This window comes from Dermacentor silvarum, chromosome 1 (genome assembly GCF_013339745.2).
Source record: "Dermacentor silvarum isolate Dsil-2018 chromosome 1, BIME_Dsil_1.4, whole genome shotgun sequence".
NCBI classification, from domain to species: Eukaryota; Metazoa; Arthropoda; class Arachnida; order Ixodida; family Ixodidae; genus Dermacentor; species Dermacentor silvarum.
Window position 1 is genome coordinate 337,102,201 of NC_051154.1, and position 13,190 is coordinate 337,115,390.

The window sequence follows — 13,190 nt, forward strand, 5'->3', positions numbered from 1 at the left end:
GCGGCCAGCGAAAACCCGGGAGATTCTCTACGCAGAGAAAGGCACAGCAAACTCTTGTCCCATTGCAGCCATCGTCCGCAGCGCAAGAAAGCGGTCCGAGTGTTATGCGACGCGTCTCGGTTTCGCTCAGCGAAAGCTTCTACGCGCACCCATCGCGCGAGAAAACGGTCCGAGTGTTATGCGACGCGTCTCGGTTTCGCTCAGCGAAAGCTTCTACGCGCACCCATCGCGCGAGAAAACGGTCCGAGTGTTATGCGACGCGCCTCGGTTTCACTTCATGCCGTCGGAGAACTCGGCCCGCACAAAGCGCGCGGGTTATGGAGCAAAATTACGGCACTACCTGGAGTTGGCAACTCTGTGCGCCTCGGAAACGGCGTGAATGCGGACGCTATATTTGGCGGTGTTTTCCCCCGTCAAATTTGGCAGGCAGTCTGGCAACGTTGACCCCTAAGACTGGCAACAGACTTATACAACACCAGTCAGAACTTTGCCCTCGTGTGTGCATAGCGTGCGCGAGCGTATAAAATAGAAGTCCCGCGACAACAGTGATACCTGTGCTGATGCTTGCTGAACGCTGGTTGTCAGCACTTAGTTACGCAAGTTTATTGCTTCGATGCGAAATTGAAAATCTTGATAAGCGTTTTCTTCCGATGAGAAATATAACGTTCGAAAATAATCGTGTTCATCATGTGTGTGCGGCGCGTGAGCTCCCGCTTTTCTGCTGAAGCTGCATAATGACTCATTTGCCTCTTCACCGATTCTTATTGCAATGACGTTTCCTTGCTTACATGGCAAGAAAACTTGTTTCATATCTACTTGTCCAAGGAAACTTGTTTCCTTGCCATGTTTCCTTGCCTCGACGTTGTAAATAATATCTGCTTACGAAGTTTTCGGTTTACGACAGTTTTAGAGAGAAAAAAAATTAGGCAATCACAGCTTGCTACTAGTCCAACTTACTTTTTAAGACAAGATGTTTTGACATACCTTATACGTAACTAAACATGACAGGGGAAAGTTAAACTGAGTCATGAAAAAAAAATGAATTGTTTTGTAAACAAACATTTCCTTGCTATGTGCTGCTGCGTGTCAATAATTTTACTGTGATCAAAGGGTTCCCATTATCAAGACATTCATCAGTGACTTTGTGCTCTGTTGCCACCCTGCAATAATGCAAACATTGTTTTTGTGACTATATTTAGATGCTCCATGCATGTCTAGACAATTTGACAGCTTTATAAAGCTGTGTGCCACTGCTATAAGTTAACACAGAACTTATTTTATAGTGGCGAGGCTGTGACCCATAACAGTGCCCACATAACGGAGGAGCCACCAGACCCCTTGGCTATGCCTGCCGTAGTGCAACGTGTAATCTGGATGGTCGGGTCTGGTATGTATGTAGTGTACGTGTTCCAAAAAGGTAGCATCTTGGTATCATTCGTGGATAAGTTAATCGACATTAGTCAACACAGCTTACTAAATAGGCCAAATATTTATGCAACTTGCTGTTTATTTGTGTTCATGGCTGTTATGCACACCTTATTGTGTTCTATATAAAAGTAGACCTAACATGTCCTGATAAGTATTTTTTCTTGCATCAATCGCTTGGCTGCAAGTTACATTTTAATTTTGCTTAGTACACACTATTTATCACTTTTCATTTTGGTTTTCTTGTTTTGAAACTGTTTCCTATGCTGTAGGATTTTATTTCTGAATTTTTAGTGTTTACACTACACTCTTGTGCAGCTTCTGCGCATATAAGAATTCAAAGTGTAATGGCCCAAATATGTCATAGGTGTAAGCACACATTGTGCTTACGATTGTTTAACATTCATATTCACGATTATTTGTCTTGTTCCAAGAATAACTGCCACTGGAAAATACACATTTGATGAGCTCAAACTTCTTGAAATGATACATTAAGGCCAGTATTCACTGTGCTGCAGTTACTACAGTTCTGAAGTGTTTTCTAGTAAGCTTGCTTTTTTCTCTCCCATTTTTTTTATATTCTTGGCAAGCTATCCCCATTCATGCAAGTAGGCATTGTAGCAGTTGTGTCCAGTTACATTATTTTTCTCTTTTTTTCAAGTCAATACAGCATAGAACACATAGCTAACTGGTAGGTAGTTCATTGTATTGATGCTCTATTATTAAAAAAGCACACTATTTCGCACATGTCTGCTTGCTCTTGCCATGTTTGCTGGTTATTGCAATGTTGCTTGTCAAATGAATTTGATTTCAACTATACCATACAGAACAGTCTTATTGGCTTTAGTGTAATTTTAATAGTGACAATCAACCAACAAGCCCTAATTCTACAGCTGTCAAGAAGTATTTCTAATACTTTGGGGTCCCTTTCCATATTTTCTGTTTCATCCTGTGTATTTGGTCAGCACAGTGGGCACTCGGTCTATTCATTCTGCTTGGCGCTGCTCAGGTCAGAATATGTTCAACCTGCAAGTCCAAATTATATGATATGTGTACGACTTCACTTACTGGCTGGATGAATTGAAAAAGCATTATATCTAATTCTAAGAGTATTTTTGTCAAAAATACCAGTGTCTAGAACAAGCATCATATGCACTGCAACTCTTATAGTTTTAAGTTAGGTAGGCAAATATTTATAGGTATGTATACTTGTGCATACACTTTCTACAGTGTTTTAGCTACACTAAACAGCCTATGTTGTCACTACTCTCAAGTCAAATTTATGGTTGATGCGCCGCTTGTTTTTGTTGTGCACTTACACTTCTGTGGTGTCTTAAGCACTGTAGATGCCTGACAGCTGAAGTATTGCAGCAGTAGAGTTTTAGTTTAGCGTACGCTATGTCATTGCGTACGATATAAAATAGCGGGTCATCACTGCGCATGTGCAGAACGCTATCCGACCGATAGCGTATAGCGTATGCATGCTATTTCTCAGATTTAGCATTACCGTCTGTGCGTGGTTTGCGTAGTTTACGTTAAACATGGCGGTGGTCCCTGCTGCCCACTTCGAATTGAATTCGGCGTGGCTTTTGCAGAATTCTCTTCGTTCGTAGCAAATGACTGTGTAGACAGCTTTCGCTTACCGTCAGGCCGCTTTGACAACAGTGTAATATGGTTAACCTTGTGGAGTTTTCAAGATTGCTTCTCGTTTCGAACGACACGAAGCCTAACGAGGAAAACCGACATATATCAGCGCCACCTGTCAGTGAAGTCGAGAGATAGGTGCGATGATGGCATATGGCCTCTGAGATCGGAAGATCTCGCAGGCGAACTAAAACTGTAATAAATGTGTGCTGTTTAGCAAACGCTATTAGTTGCATATGCTATACTAAAACTGTCTAGTGTCGAAGCTAACTGGCACATACTATTGCTACAGTATGCCAACAGATACCTATCACCGTATTTGTGTATTTTCTAAGAACCAGCCGTGTTTGCTAGGTGAAATTTGTAGTGTACGTATGAGTTTGCCGGTCAGTTCATGTAACTTTTCAGGATAGAATTTACATGGGGAGGAAAAGGGTACCATACAACATGACTGCTGCTAACTGACCATTTATTTTGATGGAAGGATTAAAAATAGCAACACTGGATGTGTGCTTATGTTGTGCACAATTTCGTTCAGAGGGAAGGCGTAAGTAGTAATATAAAGGCATAAAATCACAATAAATGGTATTTGTGTAAAAAGGAAAGTAAATATGCGCAGACTAACTTCAATCACTTGTCATCTAGAAAGGACGGCTTTTATTTCATGAATTGATCATGGGGTCTGGCTCGCATGTCTTGTTTATGTGGTATGCCTCACTGATCTTTCGTGTCAATTTTTCACCGTAGGTGAAAACAGATGATCTTAATCCAGCCTGAAGTCCTATCGCGGCAATGCATGGCCAAACTGGACGAGCAAGCTGGTCTCGAGTGAAATATGGGAATTTATTTGGCACATTTAGTTACCGGCCAGTCTGCTCTGTGTACATTTGACCAGGTGTGAAAGAAATACAGTGAGCTGCCTCTCATACACACTAGACAAATTTGGTGGTATCTTTTAACCAAGCAAATCTCCCTTGCCTGCTCGCCTTTCTGAATTCACTTGTGAACTGTCGTGCATATCCTGCCTACTTTATTTTTCGCTGGAAATGTGCGTGCATAGCAGTCCACATGAGAATTGAGGCTTGCTGAGTTAAAGATGCAACCCAATTTGTCTTGTGTTCATCAGGGGTAGCATAGTCTGTTCCTTTGATCATGTATATATTCAGTCAAATGTACATGGGGCAGACTGGCTGGTGCCTCAACATGTGCCCAGGAGAGCACCATAATTCACTCAAGGGAGAAATATGTTCGTGCCTTTTAACGATGCACTGACACGACTGGTGCTGCGCGCCAAATTTCGATTGTTCATCCATGGCAACCAATTGACCATCAAAATCAGTGATGAATACCACATTAAGGAAATGGGACATTTATCAGTTGTAGAGATACAAGCTCTACTTTGGCTATCACTAATGGCTGAGAGGGTGATTAGAGACAGTTACTAGGAGAGCTCTTCATCTGGTTGGCTGGCACAAACTGTACCTGTTTCTGCACTGCAAAAAGCTGAAAGACTCTACTTGGGCTCACTGAAACTGCTCTTTAAAATAAATTTGAAACGGGGTAAGCTATATAACTTTGTGTGCAGCTCCCACACTAATGCCACTGGACGTACCTGCCATTTCCGGTTACATTTATCGCACGGTTAGACATATTTCTTTTTGCTACCAGCACTTATTGACATAAAACCGATGGCCTATTGCACAAGCAATAAAAGCACATCAAAACACTTGGAGTAATGTCAAATTTAGGTAGGTTCATGTAAACAAAGCAAATTAATTGCTTTAATAAGAAAGTTGTGCAGACTGGGTAGGAATAGAACCTGGAGTGTGAAAGGAGCACGCTTCCCTTACGCCACGGCAGCTCTTTGGTTCTGGCTGACTTAAGGTGTGCCTAGTGCGTGTCACGCTGTGCACGTCACATTGCAGCCATTTGGTTGACTAAAGGTGCTTTCACGTTCCCACACGTAAGCAGTCTTAATGTGTCTCTGCCATCTTTTATTGCAGGTACACCTAGGAAATGTATACATTGGCAACGATAACTGGGGCCTGCTCCAGTGCCATCGCTGGGATTCCCTGTTCTGCAAAAAACTGGCATAACTGATGTGGGGAGCCCTGGCGCTCGGCGTAGGAGCGTCACAGGGGCTCCTTGTCGGTGCTTGAAGGACGGCAATGCTGTTGAGAAGCCGACATTGAGCCCCGATAAATTGGAAGCTGTGGGTAGTAAGTATCATTCACATTTTTTCAAGTTTTTGTAATGTTTGTAACAATGCATGTATTGCACCGAAATTAACTTTTCAGATGCATTTGATGCATATCTTTCGAAATGTGGTGCCCCTGAGGAGAAAAATTCATCTTCTCATGCTTGGTTTTGGCCGAGCAGTTGAATCGAGTGACAAAGTTTTTCGCGTTTAGGTAGCCCAAGAAGAAACAAAAGCAGAATTAACAAACCAGCTTATTTGTGGCTACTCATGAGTTGCATTTCTTTGTTTAAAAGTGCCTGCGAAGTGGCGCTAACCTACTTATCAGGTCCAGAATTTTCGATTAACACCGCTTCCGAAAGCTCACGTTCTAATTTGGTTTTTCCACGGCCAGAACTTCCATATTCGTCATCCGCGGATAGCAACGACAACTTTTGCAGTGTACAGCAATATTCAACCCTTCTCCCGATATGCAACACCTGTAGCGTAGTTGTAGCCAGTCGTTCAGGCACTGAATTGCAGTGCAGATGTAGGCAACTACAGAAGAGTCAAGACGAGAGACATGCGGCAACTCTTTAACAAAAAGCTTTATTTTTGCTGGCCCATGTTTATAGCCGTCAGTCACTGCATTGCACATGCGCAATTCGCACCTTTAGGAAGAAAGTAAACTCTGACAAGCGTACAGAAGGTGTGCTGATACACACAGAGCCAAGTCGCGAAATCTTTTCAGCCTCAATTATTTTACGTGTTAGTTGATCACCGCTTCTGCTGGAAACAGTACACTGAGCAAACGACGGTTCACAGTCACACTGAACTGCAATGACATTCAAGCCTACTGTCACGCACATTTTTCTTGACATTGTATGAGTGTTCTCTCAGCCGGTGATTGATACAGCGTCCCATTTGACCTATATACTGTTTACCACAAGGGGGATACAATAACCACGTTGCTAACACAGGTGACAAACGGAATTTGGTGTTTTGTTGCATATGTGTGGCGTGCTGTGCCATTGCCTTTGATTACACAACTTTAGAATGATATGCAATTTTCTTGATATTGTGAGAGCTTATGAATGTAGGGTATGACGGCCAGTTTTATGTTTGTCAGATGCAGTGACCACATGACCTCTACTCTGAAAAGCGCATGCACCGAGTGGTTGCCATGTGATCACTCCATCTGACAGACTTAAAGTGGCTGTCATACCATACATTCATAAGCTGTCTCACAATATCGTGAAAACTGCAAGATCGTTCCAAAGTTAAAGTTGTCTTCTTTGCACCTCAGAAGCTTATAAAGTTGTGTAATCAAAGAAAATGTTTCAGCGCAGCTGACAAGTGTAACAAAAAGCAATTTGTTCGTCACCTATGTTAGCAACATGAATTACTGTACCCCTCTTTCTTGTGGTAAACAGTACATAGGCCAAATAGGACGCTGTATCAATGACCAGCTGAGAGAACACTCTACAATGTCAAGAAAAACGTGCATGACAGTTGGCTTGCATGTTGTTGCAGTTCATGTGCCTGTGAACCATTGTTTGCTCGGTGTACTCTTGTCAGCAGTAGCGGTGATCAACTAACACGTGAAATTATTGAAGCTGAAAAGATTGCACGACTTGGCTCTGTGTGTGTCAGCATCTGTACACTTATCAGACAGAGTTGACCTTCCTAAGGGTGTGAATTGCGCGTGTGCAATGTGATGAGTGACGGCTATAAACATGGGTCGCTGAAAATAAAGCTTTTTGTTGGAAGTCAGCACACGTCTATTGTCTCGTCTTTTCTGTCGTCAATATCTGTGCTGCAATTCACCAATATGTTGTACCAACAAGTCAAATTTATCACTCACTCATTGGAACTTTCATCACGAATGAAATGTGGTTTTGGTACCGTGGTAGAGCATTCACATCTGTTAATTTTTGTTTTCTTCAAAGACTGAACTGGATGTAACAAGCAGCCGTGGCATTGCAAAGAAGCTTTATGTTAAAGGAATATATTGATACTAACGTCTTAACTGCTTAGCGCAATAAAGGAAGTTGTGGGTATTGTTTATTGTGCTTTCCTTGCTCTTGTGTCCAAACTTATAGCTATAATGGTTAGGTTTTACTGAAATTTGCTTTTTGATGTTTTGCATTATTCTCCTGTGTAAAGTCACTATTGTTTGTTTCACAGTTATGCGAAGCTTAAGTTGTTTGTAAGCATTTTTATAGCCTGTTTTCACAGTAAACATGGCTTACTTCAGTGTTTCAGATGGCACTTTATAGTTTGATGTAATTGATGTCTCTGCAGGTTACCGCATTATTGACTTGGAAACCAGTGAGGTCTGGATGCAAGTGAAGCTACCGAGGGAGGCATGTGTGCATCACTTGTGCTGCTGGCCATCCTCTGCAAAAGTGATGGCTGGCTGTCAGTGCTTGGATGACTTTCTGTTACTCTACGCCTTGGGCTGTGTTGACTACTTCACACTTGCTGCCATGTCTGCAAGCTTAGGCAAAAAGACCGGCTGGATGCTTGGCAGGAGATAGTATCCAACCGCAGTGTTACTGTGTTGTGTCGTACATTACAAAGTGAAGGAGGACAGTATTTGTGCTTTTATTAAGAAGTATAAATTGTGTTCTGCCATTGAAATAAGGGAACTTGACAAAAAGCAAAAAATTTCGAAGTCTGACCTACATGTGAAAGCAAAATATATTGTGTTGTAGTTGTAGCTGTTAGTAGAGTCTTAATATGCGATAGAAGACCTTGTTGTTTAATAGAAAATATATTTAAGTGTGTTATCAGTTTTTAAGTTACTGTTATACAAGTGTGATTTGTTTGCCAGGATGATGTAAGCAGACAGTAAATAAATGCATGGTTTGACATTATAACCAGGTTTGTCTATGGCATTCACTATTATTTAAGGTGGACCAATGCATATTCATGGGTGCATATTCAACCACCACATATTCCTCCTGCACAAACAATTCCTACATACTAGCGTTTGTTCTTAGCAGCTGATGTTGGCTATTATGCAATTTCTTGAAAGCACATGCAGCTACCAACAAATGATTTTTAGAGCAGTAAGTCGGAAGCAAAGACTGATTTTTTTCTGTGGTCTAAGCTTAAATGATATGTTTAAGGAAATGAACATTTGTGGAATATATTTACTTTCCTGCTGTGAGAACCTCTGCACATTGGACGTGCATGCTGCTTCTCTTGCTGTTATAGCCAAAATGAAAAATTGTTCTTATGAACCACTTCGCAGCTTTGCATTGTGCACTTTTACTTGCAGTTAGCATTTATATGCTGTGCTATGGACAACAGCAAGACAAGTCAGGCAAACCACCATGTGAAACACTGGCGCGTTGGTACTATATATAGTGCAAGACAGATGAGCTGCCCGTACAGCAGCGCTGTCAGCATTAGACGGCTGACAGCACGCAAACCCTTAAATTTATATTTGTTCGACAGATAATGCATTCTAGTAGTTTTCATGTCGTATATGCATGAAAATGTAAACAAGAACTAGTGAAAACAGCATTATTTTACGTATATAGTGTATCTTACCACAAGGTAAGGTACACAGATATCTTGGTAAGCTACACAAGATATATACGTAATAAACGCTGTTTTTCACTAATTCTTGTTTCACATTTTCATGCATATGCGACATGAAAACTACTAGAGTAAATTATCTGTCAAGCAAATATAAATTTAAGGGTTGGCGGTGCTGTCAGCCGTGTCATGCTGACAGCACTGCTGTTATGCATGTCTACAAATATTCTGCAATGTCAGTTGAGTGTTGCTTGAACGTCACATGCGTACGTTGCCTGAAAGCTCAAGTGACAAAAGGCAACATCCACATTATGTTGCCAGGAAGTTCTGTTAACGTTATGTTAACGTCGTGAATGTGCTGCTCAACGCTGCCACAACGTTACGACCCAACGTTGTCTGGCGATCAAAAAAGAGGACATTAGCAGCATGTAAGCAATGTTATACGCCGACATTTGTGCACATTCAGAGAACGTTACGGCAACATTTTGCGTTACTTGGGCGACGACTTCATTTTCAGATAAAGTGCCCAAATGAATACTTTCTCAACGATGGTGAAACCATCGCATCAGACAGCGAACTGATGTCTTTAATAGGAGAGAGAAAGGCACAAACTTACAAGTCAAAGCAAACCACCTGGCTTAGAAGACAACACAAAAAGTTATGCAAAAGAACGAGAATGGGGTCCATAACAGCGCAAGCAGAGTGAGGCCATTTGGGTAAGAAAAGATGCGTGGTTGTGCTATTTGTAAAACTCCCCAGTCCATGCTGTGCATTTTCCTTATTAATTTTTATTCGTCGTATGCTGCATTTTCCTCTCAATAACACAATCCACGTTGTTCCTATACTTGCTATCGATCCTTTCTCACTTTTGAGATATCGCTGTCTTATTTATTTATTTGTTAATATGTTTATTTATTTGCGTACATGATACTTTTTACTCTATAATCCTTTATTCTGCCTCCGGAAAATAAACGAAACCAGTGGCATAAAGAATGCTTTGACATGTAATGAAACTATGGCGTTATGGAATCACATTATACTTATGCTAATAATTCTAGTCATAAGAAATTGTTATATATCATTTAAAGATTATATATGTTATGTCTTCTCAATAACTGACCTTTTGTCAGGAAATGATTTCTTGATTGTATCTTTTGTATTAAATCTTTTACAAGGCGTTACATCGCTTTTTCATAGACATGTACTTATGCGACTTAATATGCACAAGACACATGTATCTCCCAAACGTGTTTAACTGAATCCGCTTGTCGCATGGCTCAACCAAGAGACGCCCATCTCTTGGCGGTGGTGCAAGGGGACTCAGGCTATAAGACTGAAGTGTCTCCTACTCTGAGGTCTTGCAAATGCTCATATAAGCTCGTCACTTCAGTGAACAATCTTTCGAGGTCACACAAAGTTCCCAGTGTAACTGTTATTAAATGTTATATATATATATATATATATATATATATATATATATGCATACATGGGTGGGGTTCGGAAATCTGGTCAGGCCCCAGCCCCCCCCCCCCCGGAAAAATGAAAACTTTCCGCCTATGTTTAGCACTGCGGGTTTTAAGGGCTGACGCACCGGAAAACGCATTTTCGCGTGTCTGCTTTTGAGAAAGGTTGTCACTTGTACGAGGCAGATCACATTCATGGCATCAGGTAGTATATAAAGCAGAAAACGGGTGCAAATTGCGATGCAAATGCACCACGCGAACGGAGCTCACCGCGGCAAGCTAAGACGTGGAACTCCAGCAGTTATATTCCAGATGTTAATTTACTGCGCGCGTTAACCTTCTCGCATATTAATTCATGTAAATAGGCGAAGAACACAAAAATTACGGACAGAAAAAAAAGAAGACATATGTCTTCCTTATTCTGTTTCCTGAGCTGCTTCGCCGATCGCACGTGTGTCATTAAGTTCCCGTTCTCTGTTCGTTGTAGTTCTTTTATCTTTGCAATGCTTCCCCATTCTTAATTGCTTTTAAACTAGCCCAATCTTCAGTCACCGCCCATTTATATAGGTTAGGGTGACGGGAGCCGTCGGTGGCGGCGAGTGTAAACATGCCACTGCGTTGGCATTCGCAGTCGATACACAGCACAGTCATGTGCCGGATGCAATCAGAGTTGGGAATCGCTAGGAAGGAAAATGTACATTAAATGGAAGACTGTTGCACTGATAAGACGGCAAAATGACTAGAAATCTATGTGTTCGCCTTCAGTGCCCAAGCTCCGGAGCCGTTACACTGCGGAGGCGAAGACAGGCAAGCGGGACACGAAGCTCTTGCGTATGAACGGCTCTTTTATTAACGTTAGAACTAGACCATAGCAAATCAGCGTTGGAAATGCACAGTGCCCAGTGATTGATGCCATGGCAGCGCGCGGCTACCGCCGTTTTTTTTTTCTTTTCGCGCCACATGTGAGTGCCATGGGACAAAATGCAGTCATAATGCGTTACGAAGGTTCTCGCGTTCACTCTACACCACAATGCATCAGTTTGGCGTCCCCAGTGCTTACAGTCAGTGCAAAAAGCATTGGCGACCATGCGATTCGAGTATCGCGTTTCAAGTGCTGAGCACTGTACGCGCTGTTGCCTACAGACCGCACATATACAGACTTTACGCCTGAAAAACGTGATGCCGCAATGAACAACGATTGAATTGAATGTCCTAACCAGCTTCAGTCATGTTTCAGTAACTGTTGGTGCACCCAAAAATGCCACATTCGATCAGACTTGGTTTCATGGCAGCACCTGCTGCACGCGGCCCGGCTGCCACATGCCATTACATTTGCGGCGCCGCCGCATCAAGGCGCCACCGGTCCAAATTCATCCCGCGCCCGTTGCCTATACGTTTTACACAAGAAAATGCATTCTTTGTAGTCATATTATTTTGTATTTCACATTGTTGTGAACTTGCGAGAATGCCCGGTGCATGATAATGGCTGCCGCACCCTGAAGAATTTCGATATTCCTTTTTCGCATAAAGTATGCATTCGGCAAAGAAGGCAAGTTCACTTTCGTGCTACCGAGTGACATGCACACAAAATATAATATATTCAATGGCATCTAAAGTATGAATTTTTGGACCCGCGTTGATCTCGCGTGGAATCACCCAGATATGGAGTCCACACTGGCATGGTTAAATATGAATTACTGTAAAACAGGAATATAGCTCGATCACTGACTTTGAGATGAAGAGAACTGAAAAAGAAGATTCTTCAATGCAGTTAACTACAGAACAGGCTTCATTCTATCAATAAACTCATTCATCCACAGAAACAAATAGTGCACATTAACTGTTAGCATTTTCGTCCAGGGACGGCCGCTAGTCCCATAAGACATCACGTAGCACATCACCGCTGATTCCAAGGCATTGCCTATGCAGGACTAGGCATCGGGCAATGAGTAACACGCACTGTATACCAAAGATCCAAACTAGTCACCTCTGCAGCAGACTACAGGCATCCTAGCATGACTGCCGGCCATTAATTCATTTCGATGGTCTATCTCCTGTCCACAGCAGCTTCTGGTCTTGCGTGCCATGTTCAGAGCCTGCCGTGGCCAACAAGATCTCCGTTTCGCAAAGCTGTATTACCCTGCAGGTGGTCCCCGCATGCCGTATGATGTATGTGCGAGTGAAAGCGTGCGTTCGCGGTGCATACGAAAGGAGTAAAAACTCATGGTTCCTTTGTGGTTATGGTGCTCGGCTGCTAAGCACGAGATCACGGCATTGAATCCCGGCCACAGCGGCCGCATTTCAACGGGGGTGAAACGCAGGAAACACCCATATACTTAGATTTGCGTACACGTTAATAAACCCCAGGTGGGCCAAATTATTCCGGAGTCCCCTACTACGGCGAGCCTCATTATGAGATGGTGGGTTCGGCACGTAAAAACCCGGTGGGCACAGCAGCACTGCTGAAGCAATGTCACCTAAACACCAGCTTCTACTGCTCGAATAGATGCAGCTGATCTGCACATCTTGGCAGGCAAGCGCGTCATATACATTGGATACATGCGTGACTAGTCCAGCTGCTGATGGTGCTGTTATCAGCCTCGGACGGATCGTGGACGGTACTCTCGAGTGCAGCCATCAAAGAACCATCGAGCTACCCGTCGCGGAGGGTATAAAGTACGGGCCGTCGCCAGTGGTCCTCAGTGGGCACGGCCGCACTGCCGAAGCAATGTCACCAAATCCCCGGCTTCTATTGCTCAAACAGGTGCCGCTGATCTGCATATCTTGACACGGAAGCGCGTTGCATACATCGGATACATGCGTGACTAGTCCAGCTGCTCATGGTGCTGTTATCGGCCATGGGTGGATCAAGGACAGCCCTATCGAGTGCAGCCATCGAGGAACCATCGAGCTACCCTTGGTGGAAGGTATAA

At 42.9% G+C, this 13,190-nt stretch overlaps 1 long non-coding RNA gene across 1 annotated transcript; it reads left to right on the forward strand.

The window, feature by feature from the left end:
• The first annotated feature begins 1,289 nt into the window (after positions 1-1,289).
• LOC125942310 (uncharacterized) lies at positions 1,290-7,808 on the forward strand. The gene is made up of 3 exons (XR_007464990.1): positions 1,290-1,387; positions 5,073-5,288; positions 7,550-7,808. It is a non-coding gene; the product is annotated as an uncharacterized LOC125942310 (long non-coding RNA).
• Positions 7,809-13,190: the final 5,382 nt, after the last annotated feature.